General features: G+C 36.9%; 1 protein-coding gene across 1 annotated transcript in view; it reads left to right on the plus strand.

The window, feature by feature from the left end:
• The window catches only part of NCOA1 (nuclear receptor coactivator 1), a 278,111-nt gene that overhangs the window by 67,320 nt on the left and 189,666 nt on the right, over positions 1–21,125 (plus strand). Inside the window, exon 4 of the mRNA XM_011950985.1 lies at positions 17,280–17,364. The gene's annotated coding sequence lies outside the window, so the exon portion shown is untranslated. The remainder of the gene's footprint in view (positions 1–17,279; positions 17,365–21,125) is intronic.

Genomic DNA, 21,125 nt, shown 5'->3' on the forward strand with positions numbered 1-21,125 from the left:
AGTAGCTGGGACTACAGGCGCCCGCCACCGCGCCCAGCTAATTTTTTGTATTTTTAGTAGAAACGGGGTTTCACCGTGGTCTCGATCTCCTGACCTTGTGATCTGCCCGCCTCGGCCTCCCAAAGTGCTGGGATTACAGGCATGAGCCACTGCACCTGGCCATTTATCAGTGTCTTATATCTCCTCACTGTTTTTCAGATGTTCACAGAGTGATATCCCCTATTCATATTTTTCATTTTCCATTTTGAAAATGAAGTGAAAAATCTCACAAATTTGTGCTTGGAAGAGTTATACATTTGAACTTCAGATTTAAAGAATATGGCATTTTGTTGTTTTGGGGGATAAGAGCGAAATCAATACGTGAGACGGTAAGTTAAGTCCCTAGAACATTTGCAAAGTTATATGTCCTGGATTATAGTTTACATTAAGTTAAAATAGTACCTTTTTAAAATGTTTTGTCTGAACTCAGTAAAACATTTGAAAGCAAATTTTGGCAAGTTATATTAAGGGAATGGATATTCCCTGCTATAGTTTTTTTCTGTGCTATGATGGAAAGAGCAGAAGCTTTACTTTCCTGCTACCTTGGGAGAACTGAATTAATATTTCTTAGTTTCCTTTTCTGTAAGAATTAATTTTTAGAGGTGATGAAGAATGAAATGTGTGTGAAATAATGAAAAATAATGCTTCTTAATGTGAAATTAATGAATGTTGTTGCTAAGACAGGGAGGTGCACATTACTGTATCATTCAGAGGTATCCTTTTCGCAGCAAAAAACAGGTCTGCTCACTGTTGAGAAGCTTGTAAAACCAGTTTCAAAGTTAATAGCAAGTATTATGCTTGCAGAGAAAGTAAAATGAGTTTTTGGCACAAATCCTTTATCAAAGACATACCATCTGGAAAAGCAATTGCTGTCATGTGCACATGCCAGTATTTTGTTTTTCAGCTGGATGAAAGCACTGATGTACAGAGGATATACTAGTGCTTGATACAGGTGTGTTTATCACTGAAGAATCATTATAGCAGAAGAGTTTTATGTTTTGTTTTTGTTCGGTTGTTTTTTTACGCCCTTATAGCCTAGAAAAGCTGCATTGTGTCCTGATTAAAGCACCAACAACTATAGCTGCAGGAAATGGTCTACTTGCTTTTTAAGTTAAAGAAGTTGCAGCAGGATATCAATTCATATCCCACTTTTTTCAGAGAGGAGAATTGGCATTTAGTAATGTGACTTTTTGTCATGATTTAGTGTTGAACAAAATAGTAAAACTTGTGAATGTAAGCAGTTTTGGCCACTAAAGCCACCTCTTTTCAGAGTTTTATGACAAAATAGCAGCAATAGTATTTTGCTTTTTCACAGTGGTATGCTAGCTGTATAGGAGGAAAGGGCTTACATGTTTGTTAATTAGTTTTTTAGTAAAATGAGATAAATACTTGCTACTGATATTATCATTTCTGTGATTTCAAGGGACCTAACTTACCTACTAGCTGTGGTATTTCAAATAGTCTCAACTTATTCATGATATCATGAATTTCAATGTTAAGGATGAAATATGAGGATTTTGTAAAAGTCTGAATTACGGTGCAAAATAATTCAATCTCTGAGAGTTTGACCGTATCCTCAAACTTGATGGTTTTACTAATTTATTATTTTTTTTAATGAATTTGAGCCAGGCACGGTGTCTCACGCCTGTAAACCCAGCATTTTGGGAGGCCTAGGGAGATGGATCACAAGGTCAGGAGTTCAAGACCAGCCTGGCCAATATGGTGAAACCCCATCTTTACTAAAAATACAAAAATTAACCAGGTGCAGTGGCAGGTGCCTTTAATCCCAGCTACTCGGGAGGCTGAGGCAGGAGAATTGCTTGAACCCAGCGGGTGCAGGTTGCAGTGAGCCAAGATTGTGTCACTGCACTCCAGCCTGGGCAACAGAGTGAGACTCTGTCTTAAAAAAAAAAAAAAAGAGAAAAGAAAATTTGTATTATACACGTCTAAAAACCACAACCAATTTTTGAAATAGGACTTGAAGAAATACTTTCCAGAGTCAAAATGCAAGCAGAAAGTAGATTAGGAATCCTTTTTTCAATTTCTCAAGTTTAAGCACTTAATTTCCAGCTTTAAGTAGTATATACTTTTTTTTTTTTTTTTTTTTAGCATTCAAAGGAATATTGAAATTAAAAATCAGTGAGAAATCTTGCTATGTAATTTCTGGGTCCATGTTCAATCATAATATTCAGGCTGTATAATGCCACTGATTTGTGATTTATAATTAGAGATTTTTATTTAGTAAAAATAAAGAACAAGAAAGAAACCAGCTGAATATGAAAATTGGTTTATGGTTCAATCTGATTCCAGATGTGGGGGTTTGAACATCTTGCAGTGAAGTTATCAAACACTAACAGGGTTGTGACAAGACAACTCAGGTGCTTAATTGAGTGGGCTCTGGTTGGTCAAAGAAGATGAGACAATCTGAGCGTCAGTAAACATTAACTGCAATATAATGAATCATATCAAATATGTTTAAATCTGTGAGTTCATAATGATACTTTAAAAACTCATTAGTTTTCTTCAGAGTATGCTAAGGAGCCAACTATACTTCAGAGCAGCCAAATAGTTTCAGAGAGGAAGTTTCTTTTCTCAGATAGAATAAAACATCACCATTTTCTAATGAATTCCTGGACCTAAGCAAACATCATGAATGGCTGCTAACAGCACAGGAAGAGATGGACATTAGTTTTCTCTTAATGAAAGTTCACAGGGCTGCCCATGAAGTGTTCTTGCCAAAAAAGTTGAACCTGAATCTGATCAAGTCTCTAGCTCTGCCAGTTTACAGGAAACACAGAAGACAGAGAAACACATTAAGTGACACCATGTGAATGCAGTTAGCAAAATATAGGTTATGGGGAACTCTTAGAGACATATGACTTGTTGTTTTTCAACAATCAAATTGTAGGGACAAAAAAGAGAAATGGAGGAGGAAACCGTAGATTAACAGCAATGCCTGGACTTTGAGTCTAGATTTTAATAAACATTTACGAAATAGGGAAATTTTAACACTGACAAGATATTTGATATTAAAGAATTATTGTTAATTTTTAGGTGAGATGGTAGTATGTAGTTATGTATTTTTTAAAAGCCCTTACCTTTTAGCGACACACAATGAAATGTTGATGAAAGATATGCCTGGGCCCCTGCTTCATTACTATCTGGAGTACAGGGGAGGTTGTGGGTGAGGATTAAGTAAGATTGGCCATTAGTTGATCTTGCAACTAGACACTTGTGATTTGGGGGACAGCGCGTGAGGGGGTGGGAGTAATTCTTGATAATATTCCGTAAACTTTTTTGAAAAATTCCATAGGAAAAAGGTCCAAAAATACAGTTGAATTATGTATATTTAGCAACCTGCTGAATCGTATTTCTAATAATTTCTTGAGTCTGTTGAGTGTACTATATAGAAAATCCCATTGCCTACAAGGGACAGTTTTACTGTATAGTGCTTACTGTTTACCAGGCTCTATTCTCAGCAGTTTATACATATTTACTCTTTAGATCCTCACAAGAATGCTTATGAAGTAGACATTAACTTGCAAAGGTTACCCAGGTGCTATGTTTTAGAGCTGGGATTTGTATCCAGACTTTCTAGCCCTAGAGTCTATGCCTCTCTAGTTTTTGTATCTCTCTTTTATAACGTTTTATTTTTAATCCCTCTACTCCAGTCCTTACACCTTTTATTTCTTTTGTTTCTCTTAGTGCACTGGCCAAGGAGTTCAGCTTTTAAAGACCAGTTTATAATTTTGATTTTGGAAGTTGTCTTAATACATAGGGAATCCAGAGTCCAGCTGACTTTGCTCCTTTACAAATACAAGGTACTTACTAAGAGGCTAGACTTAGCTTGCTGTGTATCCAGAAACCAAAGGATCAAATGTATTATAACAGTGTTTAGTATTTTTTATTATATTTCTCTTCTGATCTGTAAGCAGCTCATTCATGGCTCATTTTACTTTTAATCACTTGATTTTATTGGTATTACTTGCTGAATTTCTTTGTAATACTTAGATAAAATTACTCCTTCCTCCCCTTAACTCCTACACGTGTTATGTAGTTACCTCCTGCTTGACTTTACGTGGATTACGTGAGATAATCTTAAAGCACTTAGTACACAGTTTTGCACATAATAAGTATCTAGTAAATATGCTTTTTGGTTTAAGAGACAGTCACTTCATACTTGTGTTCAAAAATTGTTCTTTATTCTTTAGGTAACTTTTGAAATGGGGAGGGAGGAATATGGCTTAGTCACTTTAAGAAGTCCTAGGCCTGGGACAGGTGGGTAAAACTCGATAATGTGTTAGGGTGGTTTAATGAGTAATCTCTGTGTTCTCTGCAAGGAACTTTTTAATGATAGGCTCTGAGTTCAAGAAAGATTACTCACTTGAGTTGGTTTCCAAAAGAATACTTGTTTATTGGGGATGAAGTGGGAACAATTTAGGGAAAACGTGGCCTGTCCCAACTTCTTGAGTTTTTTGGTTCCTCTTGAGCCAACTGCAAAGGACGTTATGACATAGTTTTTAAGATACTACAGTTCATGAAAGGAGGCACATAGGCACTAGTAAGAAAGAAAACTTCTGGTTTCATTCATACGAGAGAAGGATCACAATTACAGGTAACTTTTTCTTGAAGATTATGGAAGGTGACTATCTGAAGACCTGGGATAGCTAGTTAAAAGTTGTGTGGCTCACGCCTGTAATCCCAGCACTTTGGGAGGCTGAGGCGGGCGGATCATGAGGTCAGGAGATCGAGACCATCCTGGCTAATATGGTGAAACCCCGTCTCTACTAAAAATACAAAAAATTAGCGGGGCGTGGTGGTGCGTGTCTGTAGTCCCAGTTACTCGGAGGCTGAGGCAGGAGAATGGCATGAACCCGGGAGGCAGAGCTTGCAATGAGCCGAGATGGGCAACTGCACTCCAGCCTGGGCGACAAAGCCAGACTCCGTGTCAAAAAAAAAAAAAAAAAAGGTTGTGGTATTTTTCTTTGCTCCATCACCTCCCTCTCTCCACCCGAGCTGCACCTGTTATTTTATATAGGAGTATACTGAAGCAACCTTTTAACTATCTTTAATTGTATTTTTGAAAATGATGTTAAAGTATTTAGAAACTGAAGACTGTGGCCACACAAAGTATCTTTTATTTTCCAAAGGCCAGTTATTATTATTGAGTGGCATTGCTATTGAAATTGCATCACCAATTACTTGACTGTGTTAAAGAAGGGGATTTGCTTTTGGGGGCCCATAGGTTATTGATAATATTTTTTTGAATAATAAATGTGTATGACAGAAACCCACTCTCGGATCTAATCATGAAATGAAATGCTCTCCAATGAAATCTGGATGTTCTGGAAGCCAAAAGGTGATATATAAGAGGAAGCATAGTTGAGAGGTGCTGAATTTAACTTTTGTTGTCAGTTATTTGGTGAAGGCATTGAAATGTTTATTGCTTTGAAGATTATCTTAAATGAGGAGGCATAGTTAATGTGGTCTATACAGAATGTGAGATGAAGTGAATTTAAGGGAAAAGAAAGCAGATATGAGAAAAACAAAAATTAAGAAAATAGCTAATATTTAATGATTGCTGTGTATCAAGCACTGATAGATATTTTGTACATATTTTCAGATACTGTCCCAATAACCATTTAGGTGTAAGTTACTAAACAGCTGTTAAAGTTCTTGAGAATTTTTGACATTTCCTGAAATTAGAAATTCCTTACATTATTAAGAAACACTCTTTGGTTGACCTTTGCCAGCCCAGCAAACTCAGAGTTAGATTAGGTGCAAAATTGAGAATCTCTGTCCTTACTCTTCATATCGTATGGATGCATTTAATGCTAGTAAAAATTGTAAGCTTGAATAAATGTAGTGTAAAACCTGCATTGATGATTTGGGGTTTATTTAGTTACTTACGAAGCTTTTATCTAAATTTGGGATTAAGTTGATTTTTCCAGTTTTCCAGTTAATGCAACATTTAAAAAAATTTTTAGATTAAACCGCAAAGGAAAACCTCAGTAAATTCCAGAAAAGCTGAAACTACATATGTCCATTCTCTGACTACAACAGAAGTTTAAAGTGTACAACTTTAACCATTTGGACAAATCAAACAGAAAAATTGCTTAAATAAATGTAGGGTCAAACAGGAGATCAAATATACAATAACTGGTCATTTAGCACCTGAAATGAGATTCAGGCCAAGACTCATACTGTACTTAGAAGTAGATTAATAGTCTTTGTTAACTTCACTGTTAATGAATGAAATAAATGTGCTAAGCACTAAACCTTAGAATTTAGTAAAACAAACACTCAACAAAATAAATGCCTAGTTTCTGAGAAAGGGAAGATATTAATAAGATAAAAGCAGAAATAGGTGACTTAAAAAACAGAAACCACAGAAATGAAAAATCTAAAAGCGGTTTCTTAGGGTTGAAAAATAAAATAGAAAAATATCTGACAAATCTTACCAAGGAAAAGATGGAAAACCAACATTAAGTTTATAAAGCAGATATAAGAATAGAACAGATATTTTAAAAATAGTAAGTGAGTACTATTTATTAACTCTAAGCTGATTTATTTGAAATGAATTATGAAACACCCAAGCTGATTTAAGAAAAGTTAGTCTGGGGCTACATCCAGCTAGCTCCAGAACCAACTTTTGCCGGTTAATTCTTTTTAGTTTTCAAGGAACATATAATTCCTATGGTGAGAACTATTTTAGAGATTATAAAAAAGATGGAAATATGCCCAATTAATATTATAAAATCAGCATAACTCTCTTAATGGTTCAGCGGAGAAAAACTCTTTTGGGGGAGGTTACTGCCTTTTTTTAGTTTCTATTGTAAGCGCAAATTTTTCTTGAAATTAAAACAATTGAGAAAAGAAAAAACCAGAAGCTCAAAACTTAAAGATATCGTTTATATTTATTAATGTGTTTACCATTGCTGGCACTCTCCTTTGTGTAGATCAAAATTTGAATCTGATATTCTTTTTCTTCTGCCTAAAAATCATTTCTCTGAGTGCATAATCTGCTGGTAATGGATTTGTCTCAGCCTTTGTCTAAAAACATTTCCACCTTCATTTGAAATATATTTTAACAGGGTACAGAATTTGAGGTTGACAAGTTTTCCCCCCCCTTCCAATCTTGCTCCATTGTTTTCTTATTTGTATAATTTCTGATGAGAAGTTTGCTGTCATCTGTACCTTTCTTTTTCTGTACACAATCTTTTTTCCTCTTCTGGCAGTCTTTAACATTTCTTTCCTCCCAGTCACTGGTTTTCAACAATTTGATTATGATAATTGTTGGTATGGTTTTCTTTGTTTATCCTGCTTGGATTTTGTTGAGCCTCTTATGAATCTGTAAGTTTCTGGTTTTGATAGCATTTGAAAAAATTATGCTCATTATTTCTTCAAATAAGTTTTTTAATCTTTTTTCCCTCTGTTTTTTGGACCTCAGTTACATTGATCTTAGCTTGTTTGTATGTTGCTGCAAATCAGTGGTATTCACTTCCATTATTTTTGTATTTTTCTCCTTTGTGCTTCATTTTGGTTATCTTCTATTGCTATATCTTCGAGTTAGCTAACCATTAAATCTGCTGTCGATCCTATGCAGTGTATTTTTCATTTCAGATTTTGTATTTTTAATTTCTGGAAGCTCCAATTGGGCCTAAAAAAAATCTTACACTTCTGCATTCAACACTTCCATGTCTTTCTCTGCTTTTCTGAGTGTATTAAAAATAGGTGTAACTCTTTTGGCATCTCTGTTTGCTATGCTCTCTGTCAGTTCTGGGTCTATTTTTATTGATTTGTTGTTCTCCTGGTTATAGGTCATATTTATATGTCTGGTAAATTTTGATTGTCAGACATTGTGAATTTCATGTTACTGGATGCTAGGTTTTGTGATAAAGAGGCTTTTTTTTTTTTTTTTGAGACGGAGTCTCGTTCTGTCACCCAGGCTGGAGTGCAGTGGCGCAGTCTCAGCTCACTGCAACCTCCGCCTCCTGGATTCACGCCATTCTCTTGCCTCAGCCTCCTGAGTAGCTGGGACTACAGGCGCCCGCCACCACGCCCGACTAATTTTTTGTATTTTTAGTAGAGATGGGGTTTCACCGTGTTAGCCAGGATGGTCTTGATCTCCTGACCTTGTGATCCGCCTGCCTCGGCCTCCCAAAGTGCTGGGATTACAGGCGTGAGCCATCACACCTGGCCAAATAGGCCATTCTTTTAAGTAATGTTGGTCTATGTTTTGGCATGCAGTTAAATTTTTTTTTATGCTCTCTAAGACTTGTTTTGTTTTAAGGAAGCTTTGTTAGGGTGAGTCTGGAGCAGTGAGTAGACTTTTCTCCTAGAGCTAATTTAGAAGTTGATTTCCTTCTGAGGACTTTACAGGATATTTCATGGATTAGGAGGTCTTTTCACTCTACCTTATTGGAATACAAACTATTCATAGCCTTGTATGAGAGTTTCAGAAATTCTTTGGCTTTTTGTTTTTTTTTTTTTGGTTTGCTAATCCTTTCTCCAACCTCAGGTGGTTTCCTTCCACACAGGATGTATCAGCACTCTCCCAATAGCTTGTGGGAACTCTTTTGCATGTCTCCAAAGCACTGTCTCTTTTCTCTCTGTTAGGCTAGTCCACAAATTCTGGCTGCCTTGGCCCCACTGTCAGTCTTAGTGACCTCAACTCTTTGAGACTGTGGTTCTGTTTAAGCCCCATCTCCCCTCTGTACACTACATCCTGTAAACTGTTTCAAGGGTGTGAGGTCAGGCAAATGTAGGACTCACATCATTTTTTCATCTTTTCTCAGGGATCCCACTCCTGCCCTGACTGTTATCTAATATCTGAAAGCCATTGTTTCATCTGTTTTATCCAGTTTTCTGGTAGTATAAGCTGAGAGAGCAAACCTAATCTCTGTTCCTCCATCATGGCTATTTGTGGAAATTCTTGATTAAGTTCTCCTCTTTTTTCTGTGGATTAAGATGTGGGTCTAAGTTAAAGAAGTTAAGAAACAAGTTGGTTTGATCTCAGTGTTTCAGGTATTTGGCTTACCAGTAACTGAGGCAGAAGAGTCTCCAAACTCTTTGATGACGATAAACAAATGATTTCACCTCATGCATTCCCCTCTCACTTTCACTGTCTGGAACCTACTGCAGTAGTAGGGTGGTTGATCAAGAATTATGGTATTCTGAGTTTTGGTCAATTGCCACATAGTTTAAATAAGTTCTTAGTACTTTTAACTGAATTAAGACCCATACTTATTTGCTTTTTCTCAGCTATTTCTGTTTGCTGGTATTTACTTCTAATTTTATCAGATTTTTTTGTTTGTTTCTGTTAGTTGCTAGTTTATCTAACTGGTTGTCATTTTTCAGCTGGATTATATTTTCTTTATATATTTTGTATTTTTCTGCATCACAGTAATGTTTAGGCTCTTGAAAGTGTTTGATCTTCATGCATTATATCTTTAGTTTTGTTATGTGTTTTTCTAATCTTGCTTTTCTCTACTCAAATGAATGAGTGAATAAATTAGTAACCAAATAAATGTAGACACATATACTCACACACAAAGTGCATTTTCTCAATTCAAACACTATTAATTGTGACATATACCACAGGTTTAATATATTTTCATGAAAAAAGAAACATTTAGTTTATTTTTTAAATCCTTAAAGGTTTACTGACAGAAGTATCCATTTATCCATTTATCCATATGACTTCTGCCTCATCTTTTTGGGAATCATAAGATTGAGTCTAATCATCTTCCAAATTCTGACATGCTGCTTTTCCTTACCTATGCTGGCTTTCTTGGTCTCTTTACACAGTATGATTGCCGGTATAATTTTGAGTCATATGAGAAATGTGTAGAATTTAACTGCTTTTCTTTCTGGTTGAACTCATGGTTTCAGTTTTTTTATGGATAAGCCATGAATTAAATAACTTCCTTTTTGAGTCAGCTGGAAACTTTTGACAGATTGATATCCAGTACTTGGGTGATAGTACTTTGTAAAATGCAAATTAGTCACACCAGTGTCTTCCAGCTCTGATTATTCTATGATCTGTTTTGAGAGATTGTGCAATTTTTACTGCTTTTAATTGCCCTTGCTTGGCTTGCAACAGACAACTTTTGCATCACAATAGCTTTTTATTTCAGTGCCTTGTCACGGTTCAGTCTTTCTGAAAACATTTTCAAGCAAGTTATGCTTTCAAATTTAAGTTAAAATTTAACTGCATCTGCATTTACCTATGCAGCTAACTCAGCTGTGGTCATAGTTGGATTGACAGATACCTTCTATGGGAATGTATTTTCCATAGGTTTATACATGGGTGGGCAGTGACATACCTCACAACTTACTCTTTTGCTTGGCTACTGGCAAATTTTTTTGGATTTTGATTCTGATACTTCTAGTTTCAGAAACCTGAAAATAGTTATTTTAAGAAAAGCAAGTATCTTTAGTATTGAGAAAATCTAGTTTAGTAATTTAGTATACAATGAGCAAGCATAAAATCTGTCAGTGGCAGAATTGTTTAATAAGTTTTGGGATGATCAGGTAGCAGTTAGGAAAGTTCGTGTAGAGCCTTTTCATATGCAAATGTTATGGTCGACCTTTTTAAAATGGAAAAACTAGTGAAACTGCAAAGAATAGTAATCTTCTAAAGTAAGAAGACTGTAAAGAAGTGATTATAAAAAATTAAGCACATCTGTGTGAAGAAAACCAACACAATTAAAACTAAAAAGAAAAATAACAAAATGGAAAACACAGATATGACCTTACATGATTATTGTATTATGAAAATATTTACAACACTAAGATTCCGGCAACTACATTAATAAAGGACATGCCCATTAGCTCATAAGGAAAAGAGTTCAACCTCATTGGTAATTAAAAACAATAGTGAATAACTTTTTTTATGCTTATTGAGTAACCATAATAAAGAAGTCCATAGGGAATCAAATACTCATGCATTGCTTTTGGAATTGGAACAACTCATTTGAGAGGTAGTATGGTAGTGTATATCTTAAAAGCCATAAACATATCTAAGGGCATGGATTAATGATCTTACTCTTGGGAATTGACCCTAAGTAAATAAAACAAAGAATAAAAAAAACTATATTAGAGCTGCATTCACAATACGATTACTTATCATAGTAAAAGCTGAAGACAACCTAATTGGTCAACAGGGAAAATTTTGATATGTTATGCTAAATTAATACCTGAATAGTTCATATTCATTTCATCTAAGTGTAAGCACTGTGACAACAGGGACTGTATCTTTTCTTTTGTTCTCTGCTGTAAAACCAGTGCTTAGAAAAGCTTGGCATGTGGTGGGTACTGAAAAATTATTAGTAGTATTTTTTTTTTTTAATGAGCAACAGAATAATATTAAGTTAAAAAAGAAGTTAAACATACACATACAGAACCTGTTCTCATATACCTTAATGAGTAAGGGAGAGGGGAAACAAGTTGCTTGATGGAGTTTTTAGAGGAATTTGAACTGGGGTTTGCAAGTTTAGTAGGATATGGATTCTCTTGGGAGCCAGGAGGTGGGAGTGCTACTCCAGGAAGAGGGATTTATCTGAGGAAAGACCTGACAGTGGGAATTGACTGGAGAATAAGGCAGGAAGTTAGGCATTTATAAGGACAGAATTCTGAGTGGACTTGTAGAGTTAGCTAATGAGGTGGGACTTTATTCTTCTGTATGAGAAGTCATCGATGCTTTTTCAACAGTTTGATATTGAAAGAGCTATATAATTCAAGGAGTTAATCCACCTTTGCCATATAAGACAGGTTCACTCAGGGAGGTCAGTTAAACCAGGGGTCCCAAACCCTGGTGAGAGACTGTTGGAGTTCATGGTTACCAAGGTAGCTAGAGCTTGAGTGGCTAAGACAGTCACAGAGAAGTGAGCCTAGAAGTCTGAACCTTGTTTCCCTTAAGAGTTGTCACAGTTTAGTAAGCAACACAAACCAATAAGCAGGAAAGTTGAGCAGAAAGTGGCTGCTAACAAACTAAGAAGCTCAGCAGAGTTTTCAGCATTTTCATGGTGCTAGAGATAGCGGCGTCCTGGTAAACACCCTAGGTTGAACAACAACGGCATCCTAGCGGTAAGAGTGAACCAGAAGTGTACTAGGTCTTAATAAGATTGAAAACAAGCTTCAAGTTAGCTTGATCTCTGATTTGATTAGCTCCTACTGCCAACCAGAAAGTAAAGAAACTCTTCAATTGAAGATAAATTTCACATGCTTTATAGTTTTTAATGATATGGTGTTTGACATTGAGTCCCCAGATTCCAGACATGCCAAGAGCCAGGAACAAAAGAAAAAACAGATGCAAAAATAGACACAGATGATCAGGTGTGGACGTCAGTAAAAAAATGTTGTGTCACTTCTTTCATTTCTCCTTTGTTTCTGATGAGATGTCTGCTGTCATTTGAATTATTTTCTCTTATAGGTAAATTATCATTTCTGTCTTACTGTTTTTATTACATTTTCTATGTCTTTAGCTTTCAGAAGTTTAACTGTGATATGCCTCGGTGTGGATTGCTGACTCTCTAATAGGCTTCTCCAAAACAGCCTATGGCAGAACGAGAGAAGGGTACCTTGTTACTACTAGGTGAAGGTCCAGGCTCTCCATGTGGTCTTCACTGACACTGTGGAAAAGGAGGTCTCATTATCACATGACAGGGACTGGCTCCCTACTGGCCTTCTCTGCTTTGGGTTTATCCTATTTATGGTTCACTCAGCTTCCTGAATCTGTAAATTTATGTTTTGCCAAACATGGAAAGTTACCTGGTTTTATTTCTTAGAGCACTTTTTCAGCCCTGCCCACTTTCTTCTTGCCTTGTTTGACTCCATGGCAGAAGATAGATCTTTTGTTATAGTCACATAGGTCTTGAGGCTCTAATTATTTGTTTGCAGGCTGTTTTCTCTCTGTTGTTTAGACTGGGTAGTATCTATTGTTCTATATTCTGGTTCAGTGATTCTTTTCTCTGTCCCTTCCATTCTATTGTTGCATCCATCCACTACATCTTTTGTTTCACCTATTGTATTTTTCAGTTCTGAAATTTCCATTTGGTTCTTCTTTATATCTTTTCTTTCTTTGGGGTATGTTCTTTATATCTTGCTTGGTTTTTGAGACTCAACTGTTTTGTTGTTTCAAGTATGTCTGTAATGGCTCCTTGAGTCATTTTTATGACAGCTGCTAAAAAATGTTTTTCAGATAATTTTAATACCTCCATCATCTTGGTATTGGCATCTGTGGATTGTCTTTTTTTCATTCTATTTGAGATATTCCTGGATCTTGGTATGATGAGTGATTTTTATTTGATACCTGGACATTTTTGGTATTACGTGCCGATGCTCTGGGTCATATTTAAATATTCTGATTTAGTTGGCGTCCTCTGGCCCTGCCTCTACATGAGAAGGAGGGAAGCCTCATTACTTTCCTGTCGGGGTACAAGTCCAGGTTCTCTACTTTGCCTCTCTTGACACTCAATTTAGGGAGAGATTCTTTGTTACTGCTGGTCGTGGATGGGAGTTCTGGCCCCCATTGATTTCTCCCTGGCTGGCAGGGGCAGGAATATGTCATTATGGTTCCCTACATATCCTCCACCGGGGTATAGTCTCTTCACGGTGTGATGGTGAAAGGCCTGACTCTCTAATAGGCTTCTCCAAAAACAGCGTGTGGCAGAAAGAGAGAAGCGTACCTTGTTACTACTAGGTGAAGGTCCAAGCTCTCCATGTGGTCTTCACTGACACTGTGGAAAAGGAGGTCTCATTATCACATGGCGGTAACTGGCTCTCTACTGGCCTTCTCTGACATCACCATTGTCGGGAGAATTGAATGCCTTATTACAGCTAGAGGAGAGCAGACATCTAGGCTCCCTACTTCACCTTTGCTGGTGTGGGTGGGAGCTACAGACACAGAGTTGTTTTTTACTTTTGTTTTTGTGTTTTTGGTGATGTTTGGCTAGGTATAATGGCCTCTGTCTGGATTGTCTCTTTCCTTATTTTTTGCCTAGAGAGAACAGGATTTTGTTTTGTTTGGCTGGTTGGTTTTGTGGGGGAGTCTGGGCCTATGGGTTTTTTTGGGCTGCCAGCTTCTTCAGCTCCAAGGTCATTATATATAACAAAAACAGAAAACTACAGGCCAATATTCCTGATAAACACAGATGCAAAAATCCTCAATGAAATACTAGCAAACTGAATCCAACAGCACATCAGAAAGATTATACACCATGCCTAAGTGGGATTTTTCCTAGGAATGGTTCAACATATGCAAGTCAATAAAAGTGATTAATCACATCAACAGAATGAAGTACAAAACTGTGTGATCACCCAATAGATGCAGAAAAAAATCATTTGATAAAATTTAACATCCCTTCATGCTAAATCTCTCAACAAATTAGACATAGAAGGAATATATCTCAATACAGTTAAAGGCCATATATGACAAACCCACAGCTAACATTATACTGAATGGGGAAAAGTTGAAAGTTTTTCCTTTAAGAAAAGGAGTAAGACAAGGATGCCCACTTTAATCAGTCTTATTCAACATAGTACTGGAAGCCTTAGCCAGAGCAAATAGGCAAGAGAAAGAAATAGAGGGCATCTACATTGGAAAAGAGGAAGTCAGATTGTCTCTGTTTGCAGATAACATGATCTTATATATAGAAAAATCTAGAAACTCTACTTTTTTAAAATCAGTTTTAAAATTGATAAATTCAGTAAAGTTGTAGGATACAAAATCAACATAACAAAAATCAGTAGCATTTCTATACATCAGTAATGAACTAGCCTGGAAAAGAAAGCAATTCTATTTACAATAACTACGAAAAAACCCCACCTAGGAATAAATTTAACCAAGGAGGTGAAAGATCTCTACAATAAAAACTACAAAACACTGATGAAATAAATTGAAGAGGACATACAAAAAATGGAAACCTACTTCATATTCATGGATTAACAAAGAGTTGATATTGTCAAAATGACCATACTACCCAAAGCAATGTGCAGATTCAACACAAGCTCTATCAAAATACCAATGACATTCTTCACCAAAATAGAAAAAAAAGATCCTAAAATTTGTTTGAAACCACAAACGACCCCAAATAGGCAAAGAATTCCTGAGGGGTGGGAGAGGACCTTGGAGGCATCACATTATCTGACTTCAAAATATACTGCAAAGCAATTGTAACCCAAACAGCATGCACTGGCATAAAAACAGACACATAGACCAGTGGAGCAGAAGAGAACCCAGAAATAAATCTACATATTTATAGCCAACTGATTTTTAACAAAGGCATCGAGAACATACATTCAGGAAAAGACAAGCCTCTTCAATAAAGGGCGCTGGGAAAACTGGATATCCATATGCAGAAGAATGAAACTAGACCCTCATCTCTCGTTATATACAAAAATCAACTCCAAATGGTTTAAGACTTAAATGTAAAATCTGAAACACTTCAGGACATTTATATGGGTAAAGATTTTATGGCTAAGACTTCAAATGCACAGGTGCAACAAAAGCAACAGTAGACAAATGGTATTATATCAAGCTAAAACACCTCACAGCAGAGAAAACAATCAACAGAGTGAAGAGACAACCTGAAGAATGGGAGAAAATATTATTTGTAAACGATTCTTCTGATTAGAGATTAATATCCTAAATAAGTAAGAAACTCAACAGCAAAAAGCCAATAATTCAATTAAGAAATAGGCTAATAAGGCCAGGCGCGGTGGCTCAAGCCTGTAATCCCAACACTTTGGGAGGCCGAGACGGGCGGATCACGAGGTCAGGAAATCGAGACCATCCTGGCTAACCCGGTGAAACCCCATCTCTACTAAAAAATACAAAAAAAAAACTAGCCGGGCGAGGTGGCGGGCGCCTGTAGTCCCAGCTACTCGGGAGGCTGAGGCAGGAGAATGGCGTAAACCCAGGAGGCGGAGCTTGCAGTGAGCTGAGATCCGGCCACTGCACTCCAGCCTGGGCGACAGAGCGAGACTCCGTCTCAAAAAAAAAAAAAAAAGAAATAGGCTAATGATCTGACTAGACATTTCTCGAAAGGAACATGCAAAAGGCCAACATGAAAAAATGTTGAACATCAGTAATCATCAGGGAAATGAAAATCAAAACCATAATGAGGATTATTTCACCTCAGAATGACTGTTATCAAAAAGACAAAAAATAAATGCTGGCAAGGATGTGGAGAAAAGGGCACTCATACACTATTTGTGGGAATGTAAATTAGGACCACCATTATGCAAAACAGTGTGGATACTCCTCAAAACTGAAAACAGAACTGCCGTGTGTTTCAGCAATCCCACTACTAGGTATTTGTCCAAAGTAAAGGATAACAGTATGTTGACGAGATATCTATATTCCCATGTTTATTTCAGCATATCACAGTAACCAAGATATGGAATCAACCTAAATGTCTGTCAACAGATGAATGGATAAAGAAAATATGGTATATATACAAAATGGAATACTATTCAGCCATAAAAAAGAATGAAATTTGGTCATTTGGAGCAATGCGGATGAGCCTGGAGGACAGTGTATTAAGTTAAATATTTAAGTCAGACACAGAAAGACACATATTTTCACTCATATTGTGGGAGCTAAAAATAAGTTGAGCACATAGAAGTAGAGAGTATAATTGTGGTTACTAAAGGCGGGAAGGGTAATCGGGAGGCAAGTATTGGGAGAGGTTGGATAACAGTTACAAAATTATAGGTTAGATAGGAGGAATAAATTTTGGTGTTCTGTAGCAATGTAGGGTGACTATCATTAACAAGAATTTAGTGTGTATTTTTAAATAGCTAGAAGAGAGGATTTTGAATGTTCCTAACACAAAGAAATGATGAATGTTTGAGGTGATTGATATGCCATTACCCTGATTTGATTATTACTCATTCTATATATGTATTGAAATATCACTGTACCCCATAAATAGTTACTAAATGTCAATTTTTTAAAACTATTATTTTTCAAATGATAAATTGTTTTGTAGAATGTTAATTTTCTGTATTCCATTTATTAAAATATATGCAATTTTGTTTTTGTTTGCTTCAAGAGAAATGTCCCAGTGTAGTTTATATATTAATTATGCATATCTTAATGAATTCAGCATAGTACTTTAAATATATTGTTTACTTACTGCTCCCCCACCCATTTTCCAAAGTAGACTGCATTAATTTCATGTGATTGATCCAAGTAGATCCAATTGATTGACTTACTGTTTTCCTAATTTCAGATTCCAATTACAGCGACATCAGAGAATGAGTTAATCTCCTCAGAAATCACTAAATACTACTCTGAGGGGCTTAGAAATTAACAGGGTAAGTTGAATATCATCTTCAATACTATCTGAATTTTTACATTGAATTCCTCATTTGGGCCTATAGTGTGTCAGGAAACAAGTTGGACACTGGGAAGAAGATTCTTTCTTTTATTTTCCATGCCTGTAGTGGTTTTCAGCTTTCTTTTGAATCAGGGCCCCTTTGAGAGTCTACTTAAATCTGTGTAGATCTTTTCACAAACATTCACACATGTTCAGTCAGAGTTTGAAGATCTTCAGAAATTTCCTGAAGTTCACAGACCCTTGGGCAACCCTGTGCTTTGCAGTTTTTCAGACATTTTTGCAGGCTTTGTTTCTCTTTTGTATATTACAACTCTGTGAATTAATTACTGGTATTGATATTTTACATCGAAGAAACCGGTGCTCAAAATGGTATGTGACTTTTCTTGTAATGCAGCTGTCAAATGTGAGGCTAGAATTGAAGACTTCCCAAATTTTAATAATACTGTCGGCTTTTTTTAAGGTTCTTTCTTCTTAATATGTCAGATTGCTCCTTAGTAAGATTGTGTCAACCTTTGCTCATTGTCAGCAAGTGAGCATGTCTGCTTCACCACGTTATCCCATTGGGTGTTCCCCCACCCTAGTGTTTGCTAAATTGGCATGTAGATAATTGCATTTCATTTTAATTTGTTTCTTTGTTGTATTTAGAGTTCTCTATCCACTTATGCATTGGAGTCTTACCAATTTTTATACTATTGTGTATACATTTTGAATATATTAAGAATATTAACTTTGTCATGTTTTGTGCAAATACATTTACCCTTTCTGTTTGCCTTTTTACTTTGTGATTTTTTTATGTATACAAGTGTTGAAATGTTTAAGTATTCAGATCTACTTTTTCCTCTACATTTTTTCTCTTTTTTTTTTTTTTTTTTGAGACGGAGTCTTGCTCTGTCGCCCGGACTGGAGTGCAGTGGCCGGATCTCAGCTCACTGCAAGCTCCGCCTCCTGGGTTCACGCCATTCTCCTGCCTCAGCCTCCCGAGTAGCTGGGACTACAGGCGCCCGCCACCTCGCCCGGCTAGTTTTTTTTGTATTTTTTAGTAGAGACGGGGTTTCACAGTGTTAGCCAGGATTTTTTCTCTTTTTTTAGTGTAGAAATTTCCAAATGTTTGATACATCTCAGTGAATACAGACACTTACATTCACAGATTTTTTTAAACATAATGGCAATCTAAATGATTAAAAAAGGAATGTCAGTTAAGTTACAGTTTTTTGACTTCTTTTTGTCATGTGTTTATTGGCTACTGGTTTTTCATCTTCTTTGAATATTTTTAAATATTTAATCTTTCATAATTTTTATAAATGATATGTAGAAATCTAGATTATTAGTTCTGATAGCATTTGGTAAATGTTTCATTTTTACCCAGATTTCAAAGTATAGTTTACCCAGTGTAACATTTTCACATACACATATGTTTCTTTGTCTCTACTAAAGTTCCTTTGATCTAATTATCTGTCACGGCATAATTACGTATTTTTAATGTTATTGTAGCTTTAAAGTGTTCTTTTATTAGTTTTTCAAAACTGTTTTATTCTTTGGTATTTTTCCAAATTAACTTGAGAATATATTCATCAAATTAAAAAGTAAACATACGAAGCATTTTTAATTACGATTGCATTGAGTTTAAAGATTCGTTTGGGGCCAGGGGTGGTGGCTCACACCTGTGATCTCATCACTTTGGGAGGCTGAGGCAGGTGGATCACCTGAGCTCAGGAGTTGGAGACCAGCCTCGGCAACATGGAAAAACCCTGTCTCTACTAAAAGTACAAAAAATTAGCTGGGCATGGTGGCGGGCTCCTGTAGTCCCAGCTACTCGGGAGGCTGAGGCAGGAGAATCCCTTGAACCCGGGAGGTGAAGCTTGCAGTGAGCCGAGATCATGCCACTGCACTCCAGCCTGGGAGACAGAGCAAGACTTTCAGTCTCCAAAAAAAAAAAAAAAAATTAGCTGGGCCCATGGTGTGCACCTGTGGTCCGCGCCTATGGTCCCAGCTACTCGCGTGACTGAGGTGCGAGAATTGCTTGAGCCTATTTGTTTGTTTGTTTGTTTAAGACAAATATCTTCCTCTCTCGCTCAGGCTGGAGTGCAGTGGCATGATCTGGGCTCACTGCAGCATCTACCCATCAGGCTCAAGGGATTCTCCCAGCTCAGCCTTCCTAGCAGCTGGGACCGCAGGTGCACAGTGGCACAATCTCAGCTCTCTGCAACTTCTGCCTCTAGGGCTCAAGTGATCCTTCCACCTCAGCCCCAGAGTATGCCCAGCTAATTTTTGTTTTTTGTTTTTGTTTTTGTAGAGACGGAGTTTCACCACATTGCCAAGGCTGGTCTCAAACTCTAGGCTCAAGCAGTCTGCCTGCCTTGGCCTCCCAAAGTGTTGGGATTATAGGCGTGAGCCACCATGCCTGGCTAGCTTGTTATACTTTTTTGTGCTTTTTCTACATGTATGCAACTTGGAAGTAGATCTCTGTCCTCTCAGAGACTTTCCTTATGCTCTCTGGCCCCCAGGAGCCTCTTTTCCTAGTCCTTTCACTAGTAGCAGGGATTTCTTTCTCTTAGAGTCTTAGTGTCCCCCTCCCCCACTGTTATGCCCCAGAGAAATACATAGTGAAGATTCTTCCCATATTCTTCCTACTACCCTGGCCTCTTTCCCGTTTCTCAGGACAGAAGGACAGGTTTCTTTTAGGCTTTCAGATGTGCTGCCTCAGTAGTACAGCTTCGTAACTTAGACTGGCTTTGAGGCAGAGTCAGCAGAGAAGAAAAAAAAAAAAGAGTAAAGAAACTGGGAACTCCCCTCATACTGCTCCAAACCACATACTTTGTAGCCCACAGATGCTTGTTTTATACCCACTAGAAAGAGGGGGTTTCTCCTGGAGTTTTGCCATGTATGTCTGCTGCCTAATTCTGGGACTCTGCTCACCCTCAGGTCAAAGTGGTAGATAAAGAAAGGATTAAAAAAATAGTAAAGTCACCTTCATATTGGTTATTCTTTACATTTTGTCTTTCTTCTCCAACGCACCAGACATTGTTACTTTTCAGTTTTCAGGAAGTTGCTTTTAGTATTCTGCCCAGAGTTTTTAGTTGTAATCAGTGAGGGAGATAGGCTGTAAAGGGCTTATTCCATCTTGACATTCACTGAAAGTCATATTACTTCATTTTGAAAACAATTTTTATTTTCCCAAAATTCTTCTTGTTCCTTGATTATTATAAGAACAGGTTTTTTTGTTGTTGTTCTGTGAATATATTGGCCTCTTGAATCTCTCTCAAGATACCAATAAAGTTAGGAAAATTTTATTTATTTTTGTTGCCTTACTGTATATTCTTTGGGTCATTGTGTCTCTACTTCTTCACCTTATTGCCTCCGTTGGTTTTTATTAAGTGGCCAGTGATTGTTAGCTTTCTTCTTTACAGTATTTTCAAGTAAAGGTCACAATCAGTGGTTGTCTTACTTCAACGTATATAACCATTGCTTGGCGGCCCAGGTAGAATGTAGGTTCCTAGTCCCATGGACAAAAATCTGATTCAGTAAGTCTAGAGTTGGGCACATAGACACCTTAAATTATTTTGATGCTGATAGTTGAATGATAGCCTTTGAAATCTTGGAAACTGGAGTAATTCTGTACAGATCATTATTCCCCTTTACAAAATACTGTCTTACCCACTGAGCATCGTGGCTGACCATTGGACTCTGTAGTCGGCTTCCTGCTTGCTGTGGTGAGTGAGAGGTGGGCTTTCCTTTACC

The sequence above is a fragment of the Colobus angolensis genome, unplaced genomic scaffold (assembly GCF_000951035.1).
Source record: "Colobus angolensis palliatus isolate OR3802 unplaced genomic scaffold, Cang.pa_1.0 Scaffold109, whole genome shotgun sequence".
Classification (NCBI taxonomy): domain Eukaryota; kingdom Metazoa; phylum Chordata; class Mammalia; order Primates; family Cercopithecidae; genus Colobus; species Colobus angolensis.